This window comes from Euprymna scolopes, chromosome 19 (assembly GCF_053919585.1).
Source record: "Euprymna scolopes isolate OS-2025 chromosome 19, ASM5391958v1, whole genome shotgun sequence".
Classification (NCBI taxonomy): domain Eukaryota; kingdom Metazoa; phylum Mollusca; class Cephalopoda; order Sepiida; family Sepiolidae; genus Euprymna; species Euprymna scolopes.
The window spans coordinates 131240515-131258437 of NC_136500.1; positions in this window are offsets into that span (position 1 = coordinate 131240515).

A 17923-nucleotide genomic window follows, 5' to 3' on the forward strand; every position below is an offset into this window, starting at 1 on the left:
TGGCCTTATGTATACTTAAATATATTCGAATGTTCGCGAGCAAGATTTTTAAAAAATATATTTACAAAACTTTTAAAGATTTAAAAGAAAAAGTATATTTTTTACAAAACATTTTCTTTAATATTAAATATTTACAAAACTTTTAAGGATTAAAAAAAACAAACTTTTTTTCTATTTACGCAAAGCTTTTTAATGTAAGAAAAAAAAACGAAGGTATTTAAATAAATGGGTGTCTTCTTTCTGAGTACGTTCTTTTTATATTTTTACAGAACTTTTAATAAAACTATTATTATTATTATTATTATTATTATTATTATTATTATTATTAATAATAATAAATAAATAAATGGTAAATTTTTACGACGTGCCCCACTGCCCCAGGGCCCAGCACCCAGCATATTATAAACACTCCAACCTCCCTATGTTAAGAACGGCTTTCGGACCCCCCACCCCCCAGCCTCAAAAGCCGTTCTTAACATGGGGAGGTTGGGAGGTGTTTATTCCGAAAGCCATCCTTAACATGGTAGGTAGTAAAATAATACAAAATAAATAAATAAACCGAGGTTATAACTGAGAATTTCGGATTATGTCAATAAAAAAAAAAAAATACATAATTAAAAAAAAAAAAAATGGAAATGAAATTATTATAACCAAACTTTTTATTGGCAGAAACAAATATAAAATAACCGACTTGTTCGGATTTTATTTTTACGACCAAGATTAATTTTTATGTACAATGTGTGTGTGTGTGTGTTTATCTTTCTTCGTGCATTTTTAATACAATTAAATATTTATTTAAAGTGCGATGTATTTATGTAGGTGGTCAGTGGAGGAGAAATCCTTCTAGACCGAGGCAATTTTTATGCATAATAAAATCCCAAGTATAAACAATCGAGATTTTGAAAAAGATATTTTATTCACATATCTTTTATAACTTTTATTTTTATAAAGATGAAGTGAAGCAAACATCACAAGATACAAATCTTTTTATAATTTTTATTTTTATTAAAAAAAAAAAAACAAAAAAAAACTTGCTATTTGCTTACTTCTCTATAAAGGCAAATTAAGTAACAGAAGGTTTAGCGTCCAAAGTTACAGTTTCCAATGTTTTGCCATTAATATAGGTCATTCATTTTATTTTTTATCATAATTATAATTATTATTATTAGTTTTATTAAAAGTTCTGTAAATACATAAAAAGAACGTACTCAGAAAGACACCCATTTAAATCTATTTTGTTTAAATACCTTCGTTTTATTACTTACATTAAAAAGTTTTGCGTAAATAGAAAAAAGTTGGTTTTTTTTTCATCCTTAAAAGTTTTGTAAATATTTAATATTAAAGAAAATGTGTTGTAAAAAATATATTTTTTCTTTTAAATCTTTAAAAGTTTTGTAAATATATTTTTTTTAAATCTTGCTCGCGAACATTCGAATATGTCTGCTATTTGACCTGTTTACAATTTTAGAAACAACTAACAGCAATGTCAAGGTCGAACAAACGTTGAATTGTTCGCTTATTTTTGTCGTCTGCTACGGGGTATCTAATCTTTACTTGATCCACCGAAATTACGATGCTTTATTTACATAAAAAAAAAGCAAAAATAAATTCTTGCGTTTTTTAGTTTCTACTGAAACAATAACTTTAGTAAAGGTATTTTTATTTAAACAAAATAATGCATTTTCACTAAGATTAAAAAAACAAAACAATTAGTTCACTATATTCCGCGATCATTATTTGATAAATACTGGAAATTTCATTAATATTGGTAAATTTCCTGATTTTTGGTGATTTTTTAAGTAAATGGAGGGGTCAAAATGTTTATACATTTTGAGCGTCGGCATTAATTTTGCCCGTACCTATTTTATTTGGTTGGCATAGTAACATAACGGTGATTAGGGAGTTTGGTTCCTTTTATGTAATAAAGGGTTCGAGATTATTTTTTCACCTAAACTCCAGTCTTGCCATAAGTGCGGTATCTGTTTCTGATTTATGTACTCATTGCAAATATGTTTAACATTGTTATTATCACAGTGATTGTTGAAATTTCTTAGCGTCCATGAGTTGCATCATACTGTAATGTTGCCACCAAGGGACATAACTCCCAAAAGAGTTACCTGCCCTTTAAACGTTAGAAAATAGTAGAAAGCTTGCGTTTGTGTTCTGTTCTTTTTTTTTTCTCGCATATTGACCCGCGAGTCGGGTGATTTTACAACATTTCATCTAGTGACAAGGATGAATAAATTGTAAGGATTTAAAAGCAACTATTTCATGAACACGTGTAGTGATTTAATATATATATATATATATATATATATATTAAGTAATGTGATTTATAATTTAAAAATTTAAAAAAATTTTTTAAAATTTAAAAATCAAAATTTAATTAAATTAAAAATCAGTTTCATAAGAAGGAACAACAACAAAGTCAATTATCTGTACGATCGTTTCGGAAATCCGTGCTTTTTATTTGTGGTATACATGAAGTCACGTAGAACAATTATACATAGTTTTTTTGGTAAGCACGGTCTCCTCATCAGCAAATTTAGGAGGATTTCTATTGAATTGAAAAGACACCAAAAATAAACCTAGCATTAAAAGTAAGGCAGATGAATCTGAAAAATTGAAGTAAAAGGTTTGGATTTAAAATTTATAAGAAAATTAATAAGAAAATTGGTATAGGTTAGAGATACAAATGAGTAGAAAAAATATATATTTTTTTGAATTTACATAATAAATTTGATTTAAAAATATATAGATATATGATTACCTTTTGGTTTTTCTTTTTTTGAAATCAGGAACTGTATTTAAAGTAGTCATTTAGATGTTTGCTATAGCTTTTTATTTTATTGAATGATGAATTTTAAAAGGGCGACGCTCGTGCAGTAAATTGTTTCCGTTAGCGTATTTTGATTTAAAGACGCTACAGTTAATATCTATAGAGAGAGAGAGTATTCATTTTGCAGGTTTTTAAGGGGAGATAATTGTCATGGCTTTATTTATTATTTGATTTACGAGTCTAAGGGCGGTAATTGGTTTAACTTAATTTATTAAAAAAAAAAAAAAAAGTAATCTATTTTTAAATAAAACTCCAAATATACAAGAACCTATCAACAGCCATAACTCAACTACCAGATTAAATAATAACACCAACTTAAATCAATCTACCGATCAATTATTAACCAACCCACCACATTATAATCCAACAATAGACCTAACGGAAAATAATCATAATAATCAAGAGGTAATATATATTGGTTCCACATCTGGCCCAATAAAACATAGAATTTCAACGCACAAACATTCTTTTAAAAATAACTCTCTATCAAACCAAACTACTCTATCCAACTATATTTGGCAACTAAAAAATAGCAATATTTCTTTCAACTTAAAATGGCAAATAATTGAGACTTGCAAATCATATAAACCAGGAGATAAATTTTGTACATTATCTACAAAAGAAACCCTAAAAATTTTAAAATATGAAGATATAAAAAGCACAACACAACTAGTAAATTCAAGACACGAGCTTCTATCATGTAATCATAAACGTTGGTTTAAATTTAATAAATATATACCACCTTAAATCATTAAAAATTACTCATTAGTAAAAATAGATTACTTTTTTTTTTTTAATAAATTAAGTTAAACCAATTACCGCCCTTAGACTCGTAAATCAAATAATAAATAAAGCCATGACAATTATCTCCCCTTAAAAACTTGCAAAATGAATACTCTCTCTCTATAGATATTAACTGTAGCGTCTTTAAATCAAAATACGCTAACGGAAACAATTTACTGCACGAGCGTCGCCCTTTTAAAATTCATCATTCAATAAAATAAAAAGCTATAGCAAACATCTAAATGACTACTTTAAATACAGTTCCTGATTTCAAAAAAAGAAAAACCAAAAGGTAATCATATATCTATATATTTTTAAATCAAATTTATTATGTAAATTCAAAAAAATATATATGTTTTCTACTCATTTGTATCTCTAACCTATACCAATTTTCTTATTAATTTTCTTATAAATTTTAAATCCAAACCTTTTACTTCAATTTTTCAGATTCATCTGCCTTACTTTTAATGCTAGGTTTATTTTTGGTGTCTTTTCAATTCAATAGAAATCCTCCTAAATTTGCTGATGAGGAGACCGTGCTTACCAAAAAAACTATGTATAATTGTTCTACGTGACTTCATGTATACCACAGATAAAAAGCACGGATTTCCGAAACGATCGTACAGATAATTGACTTTGTTGTTGTTCCTTCTTGATTTTCAACTGATTTTTAATTTAATTAAATTTTGATTTTTAAATTTTTAAAATTTTTAAATTATAAATCACATTACTTAATATTGAATTAGCTCTAGGACATTTAACTATCGAGCTTATTATATATCTAAATTACAACGAGCATTTCCTGTATTTTAATTAAACTAGTAATTTCACTATTACATTAAAATACACTTAGCTCTTTAGACTATTATTCTAATCTCCTTTAAATTATATATATATATATATATATATATATATATATATATATATATATATATATATAAGAATTTTATAAATTTGAATGCTTATTTGGGATTTGGTCTTACTTTAAGGGAAATAACTAGTATTTACTAAGGAAATAATGTTTTTATTGTTGCAGATAATTTTAGCACGATTTAAGATGCTGAAATGATCAGTCGAGTAAGGAAAAAAATGGAATGTGTGTATAAAAGGCGACAATAACTTTTGAAAACATCGGAAGTTGGCACCCACGTCTCTCAATTTAGGTATGGAAGCACAGAATCGATTACAATTTTCAATTATATTTTATTTATTTATTTATTTTAACTTAATTAAACATAGTTATTTAAAAAGATATGCGATTAAAAAACAATTTAAAAAGAGTTTATGCATTTTGATGTATTTTATAAATTTTATCATCTTTTTGTTAATATATTTTTCAAACATTTTTTTTTTCACATATAATTTATTTTTATTTAAATCTGCGTATTCTATTACGATTTTTTTGTGGAATAATCAGAATTACCTCCCTTGGACTGTTAACCCTTTCCTCTTATTGAACTCTTTGGAATGAGAGAGAAAGAAATGTAATGTAATCGAGGCCCACGCGGCTGTAAGAGGAGTCAATAAATCCTGTCGTATTTCATATTTCTCTTTTTGTTCTGTTCTTATACTAAACCCTTCAAAACATTACATTTTTGGTAAAATCCATTGAAAGCGGTCGGTGGTTCTATGAGAAAATAAAGCTGTGTACGCATTATAAATGTTTCTTTTCTGTGTCTTATGTTATACATTAGTACATTAGGGGTCATTTCGAGTTAAAAGTTTATTTACTGCACTCATCTGGACTAGAGAAAATCATGATTTAAATGTGTATGTCTCGTCTAAATAACTAATGATGAATATCTAATATGGCCGACAAGACGGGTGATCAAAAAATCAGATCGAGCGTACGTACCGCGTACCGGAAAACGAAATGAGACTAACGAAATGAGACCTCATTTGATCTCATTTCGTTTTCCGGTACGCTCGATCTGACTTTTTGATCAGTGTCAGAAATTTCGTGAAAATAGTGAATAATTCCACCCCATCTTTCCAAGCTTATAACTCCTCGAAAAATGTAATTCAAGCCCTAATTTTTTTTTTCAATTAAAGGAGTAAGGACCAAGGTTTTATTTAAAAAAAAAACAAAACAAAACAATGTGTTTTTTTTTTTTTAAAAAGGTTTTAAACTTCGGACTTTACAGGTAAATTTCTAAAAAACTGATTTTTTTTTTTGTTTTAAATTTGAATATATTATTTATTGACCTTTTCTCTTCAATTTGTGATATATAAACCTATTAAACATAAATTAATTATTTACTTTTTAATAGACATTTCAAAATGAGAGGCGTAAATTATTCGACCCCCTATCTTTCTAAGCTTATAACTCCTCGAAAAATGTAATTCAAGCCCTAATTTTTTTTTCAATTAAAGGAGCAAGGACCAAGGTTTCATTAAAAACAAAAAAAAAGACAAAAAGAAAAAATGTGTTCTTATAAAATAAGGTTTTAAACTTCGGACTTTACAGGTAAATTTCTAAAAAACTGATTTTTTTTGTTGTTTTAAATTTGAATATATTATTTATTGACCTTTTCTCTTCAATTTGTGATATATAAACCTATTAAACATAAATTAATTATTTACTTTTTAATAGACATTTCAAAATGGGGGGGGGCGTGAAAATGGGGGGGCGTGAAAATGGGGGGGCGTGAATTTAAAAAAAACGTTTGTCTAAAATATTATATTCGGTTTATTGGAAAGAACATAAAATTTCACATTGACCCTGAAAATATCGTAAAAATAGAATCAATAGAAAAATGTTGATAGATTTTTAAAATTTAAAAATTTAAAAATATTGAGTTTAAAAATTGAAAAATATTGAGTTCGGAAAATTCATTACTGTTTTAAAAAAAAAATAAAAATATTTTTATTACTTTTAAAACAACTGTAATAGTTTATTTTGGAAGTATAATCCATAAAGAAAATAAATAACCCACTTTTAACAGAGAAATTACGAGATTTTTATATTGTATTCGCAGTTTCGTGTTAGGGGTGTCAAAAATTCCTACAAAAATTCTGATACTGCTACCCGTCTTGTCGGCCATATCAGAGAATTATCGTTAGTTATTTAGGCGAGACATATACACATTTTAATCATGATTTTCTTTAGTCCAGATGAGTGCAGTAAATAAACTTTTAACTCGAAATGACCCCTAATGTACTAATATATAACATAAGACACAGAAAAGAAACATTTATAATGCGTACACAGCTTTATTTTCTCATAGAACCACCGACCGCTTTCAATGGATTTTACCACATTTTTTATCAATTACTTTTTTATTTTTAATCGCATATCTTTTTATCAATTTAATTTTGTTTTAATCGCATATCTTTTCAAATGACTATGTTTATTTAAGTTATTATGTGATATATTTTGTCAAACTATTTAACTATTTTAAAAATATATTTATTTATATAAACCTGAACAAACTATGATTGTGTCACATTTTTTACAGTTTTTTAGCAGTTTAAAAAAAGGTGAATGTGCAACAGAAAATAGTTTAACAGTTTTAAAGTGTGAATATTTCACATATGTTGAAAGCATCAAATTCGAACCACATAATAAGTACGAATAGATTACGCAGGTTTAAATAAGAAAACTAACTATATTTGAAAAAAATAAAAATAAATAAAAAATAAAACCTAAATATGTTTGTAAAATATATTAACAAAAAATTTATAAAAATATAAAAAAATAATAAACTTTTTTTATCAATTGTTTTTTTTTTTAATTTTTTTAATCACGTGTCTTTTTTATCGATTAAAGAATAAAAAATAATCGATAAAAAGTTAACGGTTTTTTATATGTGTTTATTATAAGTGGTGAAAAAATAAACATAAAATATAATTCAAAATTGTATCGATTCTGTTCTTCCATACCTAACTTGAGATACGCGTGTGCTAACTGCCGGTGTGTGTCTCGTTGAATTTAGGAAAACTCGTCCCGGGAAAACTCGTCTCGGGAAAACTCGTCTCCGGAAAACTCGTCTCGGGAAAACTCGTCCCCTTTCGCTAGGTAGGAAAACTGGTCCCTTATTGAATAAATATCGATTGAAAACACATTTTATGATCGTTCTTGAAGGAGATATTGTTTTTTAAAATAAACTATAGCCCCCCCCCATAATATTTTTTTAAAAATATTTTTACTTGTTTAATTTTTTTTTTTTTTTTTTTTTTTTTAAATACAATCGATTTTCTAAGTGTCCGTTTTCTACCTAACTGGCTAAGTTCTTAGTGATTTAACTTATTTTAAAGCGTTTATTATGTTCATACAAAGTTAATTACAATTTTTTTTTGTTCTTATTTTAACGATGTTTTTTGGAGTCATAAAAACAATAAAAAAAACAAAACCCAAAAATTAAAAAACAGGGAGCGATTCGATTCTTCGTTACGCTTTTGGTTTTGTTTTTTAATTATGATAGTTTTTTGTTGTTATGTTTTTGTTTTCTGTCATACCAAATGCACTCATGCGTTATTTAAAATTATGATTTTATCAATTATCAACATTTATTGTCGTCCTGTCAAATTTTGCAAAAATTAACTAATAAATTAAAAGCGAAATATTTTTTGGCGCGAGAGATGCCATGTGTGCTAACAATCTCTCGTTAACTCATTTTTAATTTTTTAAATTTTTACTTCAAAATTCTAAAATCAATCATTAAGAGAGAAAGTAATCACTAAATAAATTTATTAATCAATTTTATTGAAAACTTCGCTATCGTTTATCAAGAATCTTTTTAATTTCATTTTTTGTTGGTTGCTTTTCGAAGGGAGGTTTTATCCCCCCCCCTCTCTCTCTAAATTATATTTTAAAAAATATTAAAATTTATTATTTTCTTTTTAAAACCAAATCTCCCTCAGTAATTTCTTTAATTTTCTATTTTTTTAGCGATTATCAAGACCCCCTCGTTCTCCCGTAACACTCGACCGACATGTTTTTTGTTTGTTTTCTGTTTTTTTTTTCTTTACCAAATAAACGATTCAAAATAAATTAAATAAACAACATAGTCGGCGAGGTAGAAAAATCGATTTTACCCTTTTATAAGCAACAGTATATAAGTAAATTATTTTCATATTAATATAAAAAAAAATATGCGGTCTCGTTTATGAACATAATAAACGCTTTTATTAAAAACACAAAAAAACATTAAACAAGTAAAAATATTTTTTTTAAATATTAGGGGGGGGGGCGGGCTATAGTTTATTTTAAAAAACAATATCTCCTTCAAGAACGATCATAAAATGTGTTTTCAATCGATATTTATTCAATAAGGGACCAGTTTTCCTACCTAGCGAAAGGGGACGAGTTTTCCCGAGACGAGTTTTTGTGAAGTGTGTGGTTATTATTTTTCTGGAAAATCACTTTTACTTACTCATATGAGATCTCACACTGAACTTGAGTACCTACTAGACACTATCCTCGAGTGTCTAAGGTCTCTCTTTACAGGGTTTGTCAGAACAACCTGGCATGAAGATGCTTTTCTCTAGAAGTAAACCCTGGTAAAATATTTTAAATCACATAGTATTCAAGATCACATAGTATTCACTGCCCAAATAAGATCGCCTCACTATGGCTAACTTACAGTATCTTTTACGAGGAATGGTGCAGTGGTGCACCTTCTCCAAGTGATGCTACCTCAAGTAACAGCACGGAGCTAAATACTCCACCAGATAAAATTCTTGTCCTGGAAGTCAGTAAGACCAAGAGACCAAACCAAAAGATATACAACAACATATGAAAATGGTTAATTGGAGAGAGGAAAATCATGTTCTCAATTTCTGTACTAACTCAGTGTTTGAGAAATTTAGAACTTTAATGGAACATTCGAATATCTGTGTATATCATATAGAGTTCAAGTGTTAGCCCCAGGTATGTGTGAACTCTATATATCATATCGGTATGCACGGTTTATTTCAGTGAGGCCTAAACCACCCTCTCTCCGTGGTAAGTACAGCCTGTCCATGCACTGATGTTTGTAAATGTCTTTATGAAGGGCCAGCATTTTCCGAGTTTTTACCTCAAGGCTATTGATGCAGTTTTGTGGCCAATTGATTATGCCAAATCCATAAGAGACAATGGGTATTGCTAATTGATTGATGGCAGTAATTTTGTTTTTTTGGTGATAGTTCTGATGAGAGAATTTTTTTAAGTCGCTTGAAGTATTCTCCCTGCACTTTTTCTCTCATCTTTCCATGTTCAAGTGTCTCATTCTCGGTATTTATAGACAGCATCCTCTTCAAGATCTTCAATAGAGCGTCAAGATTAAGATGTTCTGATGCTGTATTTCTTCCTTTCTTTATGGTGAACTTAGCGCAGTTGGCAAATCCAAACTCCATGCAGATGTCCTCTGTATAATTTTAACAATGCCTATCAGGGAAACAAGTTGTTTCTCGAATTCCGCATAGAGTTTCAAGTCGTCCATAAAGAGTATATGGTTTACTCTTTTATTTTCTTTCTTCTTTCTTTCCATGCTGAGATTGTATCCAGCATTGGATCGCTTAAGTAGCTTACTTAGTGGATCCATTGTGAGGCAGAAAAGGAGCGATGAGAGACTGTCTCCCTGGAATATTCCTCGCTTGATCTTTATGTTTGAGGTCTGTATCCTTCCTTCCGTGTGCTGCAACGTAATTGATGTGCACCATCTGGCCATTTGTTTTTGAAGGAATGATGTAATATCAGTGTGCACATTATACAGCTCCAAACAGCGAAGTATCCTAGAATGAGGTATACTGTCAAAGGCCTTTTTCTAATCAACCCAGGCCACTGACAGATTTCTTTGTCTTCTTCTGCAGTCTTCTAATATGGTTCTGTTTACAAGGAGTTGGTCTTTTGTGCTTAACCTTTTCCTTGTACCTCCACTCTGCTCATTTTCGAGGTAATCACCAGCAATCAGATAGTCGTATGTTGCATTAGCGATTATCCTTGTTAGGAGCTTGTAGGTTGTTGTGAGGCAGCAGATTGGTCTATATTTGCTAGCCATATGGGTGTCCTCATTTTTTGGGATAAGTGATGTACTGCCTACAGCAAGCCACTCAGGCGGTTCTTCATCTCCACTAATGATATTATTGAATGCGTTGGCATAGTGATGATGAAGTGCGCTCAGTTTTTTCAGCCATAAATTTGGTATTTGGTCTATTCCTGGGGTCTTGAAATTACTGCATTGAGCTACCTTCTTGCAGACAGCTTCCTTGGTAATTTTTAGAGCTGTCATCTTTTCTTTTCCCTTATCTTCTTTGATGGTATTTATCCAATTGCTTTCTTTATTTTCTTTAGTGTCCTCATAGAGTGGCCTCCAGAAGTTTTAACTTCTTCTTGTGATGATAGGGAGCTCACCTCTATTTCGCTTTAACGAGGCTCCTGGGTTTGTTGCAAAAAGTTTTTGGTTTTGTTTTTTATTTGTGCAGCTAAGTGCAGACAGGCAGGGACATAAAAGACAAGGCCATCAAGTCAGATATGGTAAGTGCATCAGTGTGAGTTCTCATATGCTTCATTAACGTTGATTTTTTAGAACAATAATATCCACACATTTCACAAGAATGTGGCTTTTCTCTTTTTTGTTTCATTTTACTTCAGTCGAAGTTTTAGAAATCAAGGGGCCCACTACCTGGGGCTAACACTTAAACTCTGTATGAGATACATAGATATTCGAATGTTCTATTTAAGTTCTTTATCTTTCAAACCTCTTTTTTTTTCTTCCTTTGAAGATTGTAATGCTGGATATGGGGCAGCCAAACCAGCTGCCAACATTGCCCTGCTTTTTTATTGAAACCAACCGAGAGCTCTTTTTAGTATCCTCGCTGTTCCCTTAAGTGCAATTGTCTGAATCTCTTTTGCACTTGGTTCTCCAGGAATATCAGTTAGGTAGGACTTCAGGTTCTTCTTCATAAGTCCTGTGGCACTTATGATAACTGGTATGATTGATCTCATATTAGTAACTAAATGTGATTTTCTAGTGGAAGAATATCTACATAGTTCACAAGAATGTGAGTTCTGATATGTCTTATTAACATTGATTTTTGGGAACAAGAATAGGCACACACTTCACAAAAATATGGTTTTTCTCTATTTTTGTTTTATTTTACTTCAGTCGAAGTTCTCAGAAATCAAAGGGCCCATTACCTGGGACTAACACTTGAACTCTATATGAGATACATAGATATTCGAATGTTCCATTAAAGTTCTTTATCTCTCAAGCACTGAGTTAGTAAAGAAATTGAGAACATAATTTTCCTCTCCCTAATTAACCATTTTATACATTGTAGTATATCTTTCATGTTGGTCTCTTGGTCTTACTGGATTCCAGGACAAGAATTTATCTAGTCTGGTGGAGGAATATTAGTTAGGTAGGACTTCAGGTTCTTCTTCATAAGCCATATGGCACCTATGATAACTGGTATGTTCTCATATGTTTAATTAGCATGGATTTTTCAGAACACGTATATCCACAATTTTACTAGAATATGGCTTTTCTCCAGTGTGAGTTCTTATAATTCCTTGCCAAAATTACCATCATAAATACGTTGGTGAAACCTAGCGTAAATTGGAAAAAAGGCTCAGTGAACATAAAAGAGATATAAAAAATAGCAATTCTCTAAGTGCATTAGTCTCTAATTTATTGCAGTGTAATCACACTTTTGACTTTAAACAAGCAAAAGTAGTTAAATTTATTTCAAATAAACTGCGCCGGAAACTTCTTGAATATGTGGGTATCACAAATTCAAGCACAATTAGACAACGTGCAGGTTTCTATCACATAGCGCCATTAATAAGTAAACTTTTATTAAAAGAACATAATTTAACTATAGACACAGGTTAACCCACTCACACCATTCAAACACCCCCTATAATAATTAATACATATAATCTCAATTAATAAATTACATAGCACTCATTTCATTTCTTTTAAAAACCACTATTTGAATTTCAACAGATATATTTCTCTCCAGTAAGAATATTAACTGCATTCATATCTGTTAAAATTACATTAACGACTATATATTGTCACTAAAATTTCCCTCTCTCTAACAGCGCAAGGTTCCCCCCTCCTTTTTGAATTTCCAACGTCTTTTTCCATTTTTCTGAAATAGAACAATGTCACACTTTGCACGTGAAACATTTTCAAATATTTTGTACTGGTATTTTTTATTTCTTAATCTCATTCATCCAGAGGAAGTCTCGAAATAAAGACGAAACGTTGATGAACACATAATACGATTTGTTCCTTTTCATCTCTCTCTCTCTCTCTCTCTCTCTCTCTATCTCTCTCTCTCTCTCTCTATATATATATATATATATATATACATATATATATATATATTATATATATATATATATATACATATATATATATTATATATATATATTATATATATATATTATATATATATATTATATATAAATATATATATTATGTGCATATATAAATATATATTATATATATATATAAATATATATTATATATGTATATAAATATATATTATATATATATAAATATATATTATATATATATATATATAATATATTATATATATATAAATATATATTATATATATATATATATATAAATATATATTATATATACAAATATATATTATATATAAATAAATACATATTATATATATATAAATATATATTATATATATATAAATATATATAATATATATATATATATAAATATATATTATATATATATATAAATATACTAAAAACATATCCAGTATATATTATATATATATAAATATACTAAAAACATATCCAGTTAGGTAGAAAAGTAACTTATCTTGGCTTTGATAACATTTATTTAAAAACAATTTGCGCTTGAGCCATTTTTTTTTTCAGAAATTTTCAGCACATCAGGGATTTTCGGGTGTGCTGAAAACGAATATCACATTTTCACGATATTGCAAACATACTTTTCTGCATGTTTCATCCAGTAATATACACTTTTCGGAAACTTAAATTTTAAATCATACACTTTCCGGAAACTTAAATTTATATCATACACTTTTCCGAAACTTCTTTTAAATTTATATCCATCGATTCCTGAAACTGTATTTTTCTGAAACCTAACGACTTCCAATTTCTGAGAAAAAAAAAAAAAATGGCTCAAGCGCAAATTGTTTTTAAATAAATGTTATCAAAGCAAAAGATAAGTTACTTTTCTACCTAACTGGATATGTTTTTAGTGTTTTTATTTAATGTAACATGTTTATTCAGCTCGAAAAACATACAATGTTTATCGATGTATTGGAAAATTAAGAATGGCGACCTACTCTCTCTTTAACACGGTAAGTTTGGGAAAAGGAGTTGAAAATAAAAAAATGCAAAATACTGTTAAAAACCCACTGAATACATGTCAACCCATGTCACGGAAACATATATTGAGCGAGTTTTTAACCGTATTTTGTCTAGTTTTTTATTTATAATTCCTTTTCCCAAACTTACCGTGTCAAATCGTATTTCCAAGTTTAATTAAAGTTTTATGGTGTGTTTTTTTTATTCAATTGTAAGGTTAAAGCATAGAATAGGTACAAAACACATTCCCCTCCCCATATTAAGAATGGCTTTTTAAATAATAACGTTATTATTTACGTCCAGGTCACTCTCTAGTACCAAAACTTCTTAAAAATGTAAACTTAAAAAAATATTTACCGTTTTGACCACTTTATATGTTATTCCCCCCCCCAAAGAAAAAAACTAAAAAGTATTTGTGCGCAATAAATATCTAAATTAAATGTAATGTTTACAAATACTTTCATCATGAGGACGGAACTTCTAAAAAATGTAAAAAAAAAAATAGAAACGCAAAATGTCCGCAGAGACATATGTCCGCAGAGACACGTGCTGAAAACGAGGCAAGCTCCTCCCCCCAAAATATGCGCGAACTATAATTTGAAAACGAGGCTTCTCTCTTCGAAGAAGAAGGGGGGTAGTAATTTTGGCCATCTTGAATTCTTACGACTCGTAAAAAGTTAATATTTGGTATGAAATAAAGAGCATTTAAAACTACTTAAAAACACTAATAAATGATTCAGGTAGGTTGCAAAGTAACTTTTATAGCTGCTGTTAATATTTCTTTGTTGTATATTTTATTTTTTGACCACTTTTTCGAATCTATGTGTACAGTAATACAAACCCGCAATTTGATTTTAAAGTAAAAATATAAAACAGTCAGAACTACAAGAATAGGCCAGAGAAGAGCATGTGTTGTAGCATACTATAACTTTTTAATAGAATTTCATGTTTTAAATTTTTCAGACAAAAAACAAAAGAAAAACGCGTTTAACCCAGTCTTCGTAGAATGTAAATAAAACAGAAATATTTTTAAAAAGGTTTTCGAATCAATTCAACTAACATTTTTATGTTTAAATAAAATTTAGTGTGATTGGCTATAAGAATATGCAGAAATATTTGAATATTTTAATAAATTCTAATAATTCCATTTTTTTATCATGGACTCGTACATTTTACCTACTGCCGCCATCTTGGATTCTAGGTATGGGAACCCAGTCGTCTCTAAATATTTATTTAAGCATTTTCATGACTTTTAATGTAACTAGACATGCAAGTATATTTAAAAAAAAAAATAATTGAATTAAATTATTATTACAAACTCCGTTTATGGTAAAATATGTTATTTTTAGCTTTATAATTTTTTTCCTTCATAATGCTGGATTAATTATGCTTTAATTTTTTCTAATAATTGGTAAAAGTAAAGAAAACCTATTTTTTCTATTTTACATCAAACAAATTTTTGTCATTATATTTCTGTTTTAATATCACTTCTAGTCAGTTTGTAATTTCATGATTAAATCAATTTTCTTTTCTTATTTTCTAATTAATAATAACCAATGAGCCACACTCTTTTTCTATAAATTAGATCATACTGCATTTTTCGCAATTCTTTATTGCATAAATCAAGTTCACAAAGACTTTCATTAGAATTTCGTGGCCCTTAAAAGGGCCGTTTTTTGTAACCCTCTTGGGGGATTCAACGTGGGATATCATAACCATCATCTACGGAAATCCATATCTTCATAGTTATAGTTAATTTTTCAAAAAGAAAGATAACAACTTTTTGGGGTTTGTTTTACTGTACACATAGATTCGAAAAGGTTGTCAAAAAACAAATATATAACAAATAAATGTTATCAAAGGCAAGATCAGTTATTTTTCTACCAAACTGGAAATATTTTTTGTGTTTTTATTCAATGTAACATGTTTATTCAGCTCGAAAACCATACAGTGTTTACCGATGTTTTTATTCAATGTAACATGTTTATTCAGCTCGAAAACCATACAGTGTTTACCGATGTATTGTATTCAAGATGGCGTCTTATTCTCTCTTTAACACGGTAAGTGTGGGAAAAGATGTTATAAATAAAAAAACCAGATAAAATACTGTTAAAAACTCGATCAATATATGTTACCGTGACATAGGTTGACATATATTCGGTGGGTTTTTAGTAGTATTTTGTATAGTTTTTTATTTATTACACCTTTTTCCATACTTACGGTGTTAAAGAGGGTGTGAGACGCCATCTTGAATTTTCGAATACATCGGTAAACACTGTATGTTTTTCGAGCTGAATAAATATGTTACACTGAATAAAAACACAAAAAATATATCCAGTTTGGCAGAAAAGTAACTTATCTTGCCTTTGATAACATTTATTTGTTATATATTTGTTTTTTGACAACTTTTTCGAATCTATGTGTACAGTAATACAAACCCATACTAATAATTTTCACACCCTGTTTTTTTTTAAATTTTTTTATTTATTTTTGTATCGATTCTTTAAAGCATTCATGATGTACTGGTACATGGAAAGTTTACAGATTCTAAAATTTAATTTTTAATTTATTTTTTAAGATTTAAAAGTATGCATATTTAAGCGCTTTCATAACAAAATAGTTTTTATACTCATCTGAAAGATAATACTTATTGATCATTTTTTTTTTTTTTTTACAAGAAGGTCACCACTTATCAAAGCCCGGAAGCCACTCATGGATAAGGGTTATTGCATGTACGGTACGTTGCACGTTAGTGTTGAGATTTCATAAAGTGTCTACTTAAGGGGGCGGTTCATCAGGAATTTGTTTACGTTGGATTTGAAGACATCCAAGTTGTAGTCAGTGGGAAACAGGCAGACGGAACAGAGTTCCACTGGCTTGCTGTTCTAAGAAAGAAGCTGTGTTCATGGAATCTACGTTTTGATTTAGGCACAGATAGAGAGTGGGGAAAATTATTGACAGTGGCTTCAGCTAGACAGGTGTTTTTTGTGAAAGATTGGCGAGGGGGGGACCAGAGATTGTAGCTCAGACGAGCACTTGCCATGGAAATAACGGTAAAACAAAAACAGGCTCGCAACGTCTCTTCTGTTGGAGAGAGGTTGCAGGGAAGAGAAAGGGCATCCCTCACTAAGCCATGAAGTCTATTTTGTACTCTGTCAAGGCAGGATAGGCTGTTTTTAGCAGCTCCTGCCCAGATATGGCAGCAGTATTCCATCCTTGAACGTACTTGGCTTTTATATAGATAGAGAATTGTATCAGTAGTGAGATATCTTCTGGAGCGGTAGAAGGAACCCACCATCTTTCCAGCGACCTTGGCAACAGACTTGATGTACGTGTTCCATTTCAGATCAGGAGTAAAGGTCAAGGCTAGAAGCTTGTCAAAACATTGAGCTTCTCCTAGGCGAGAGCCATCCATTACAATTGATGCCAGATGGGGATCAGAGCGTTGATGGTGTAAAGATATGAGCTTGGTTTTTGATGCATTAAAGGTAACCAGCCATGCCTTCCCCCACTGAACTACACGCTCGAGATGAGAGGAGAGAGAATCAGAGAGAACTTTGTCATTTAAAGCCTTTGATGTGTTGCCGTAGATGGTTGTGTCATCAGCATCTGTGTGTTGCCATAGATGGTCGTGTCATCAGCATCTGTCAACGTATGATTTAAGTATGTGTTTAGGGGGATCATTGATGTAGATCAGGAAGAGAGTTGGGCCCAAGATGGACCCCTGAGTGACTCCAGCATTAATACTGCAGGCCTCTGATTTTTGTCCATCAACCACTACTCTTATGAGCCTATTAGAGAGAAATGATTTAATGATTGAGAAAACATTTCCAGTTATATCGTAGCTGGAAATCTTGTGAAGTAGGCCTTTATGCCATACCTTGTCAAAGGCCTTTGATATGTCAAGAGCAATTGCCCTAGAAAGGTAGCCTTTGTCAAGAGATTCGCTAATCCTATGAGATATAACCGTAAGCACATCTGCGGTAGATCTTGCAGAACGGAAA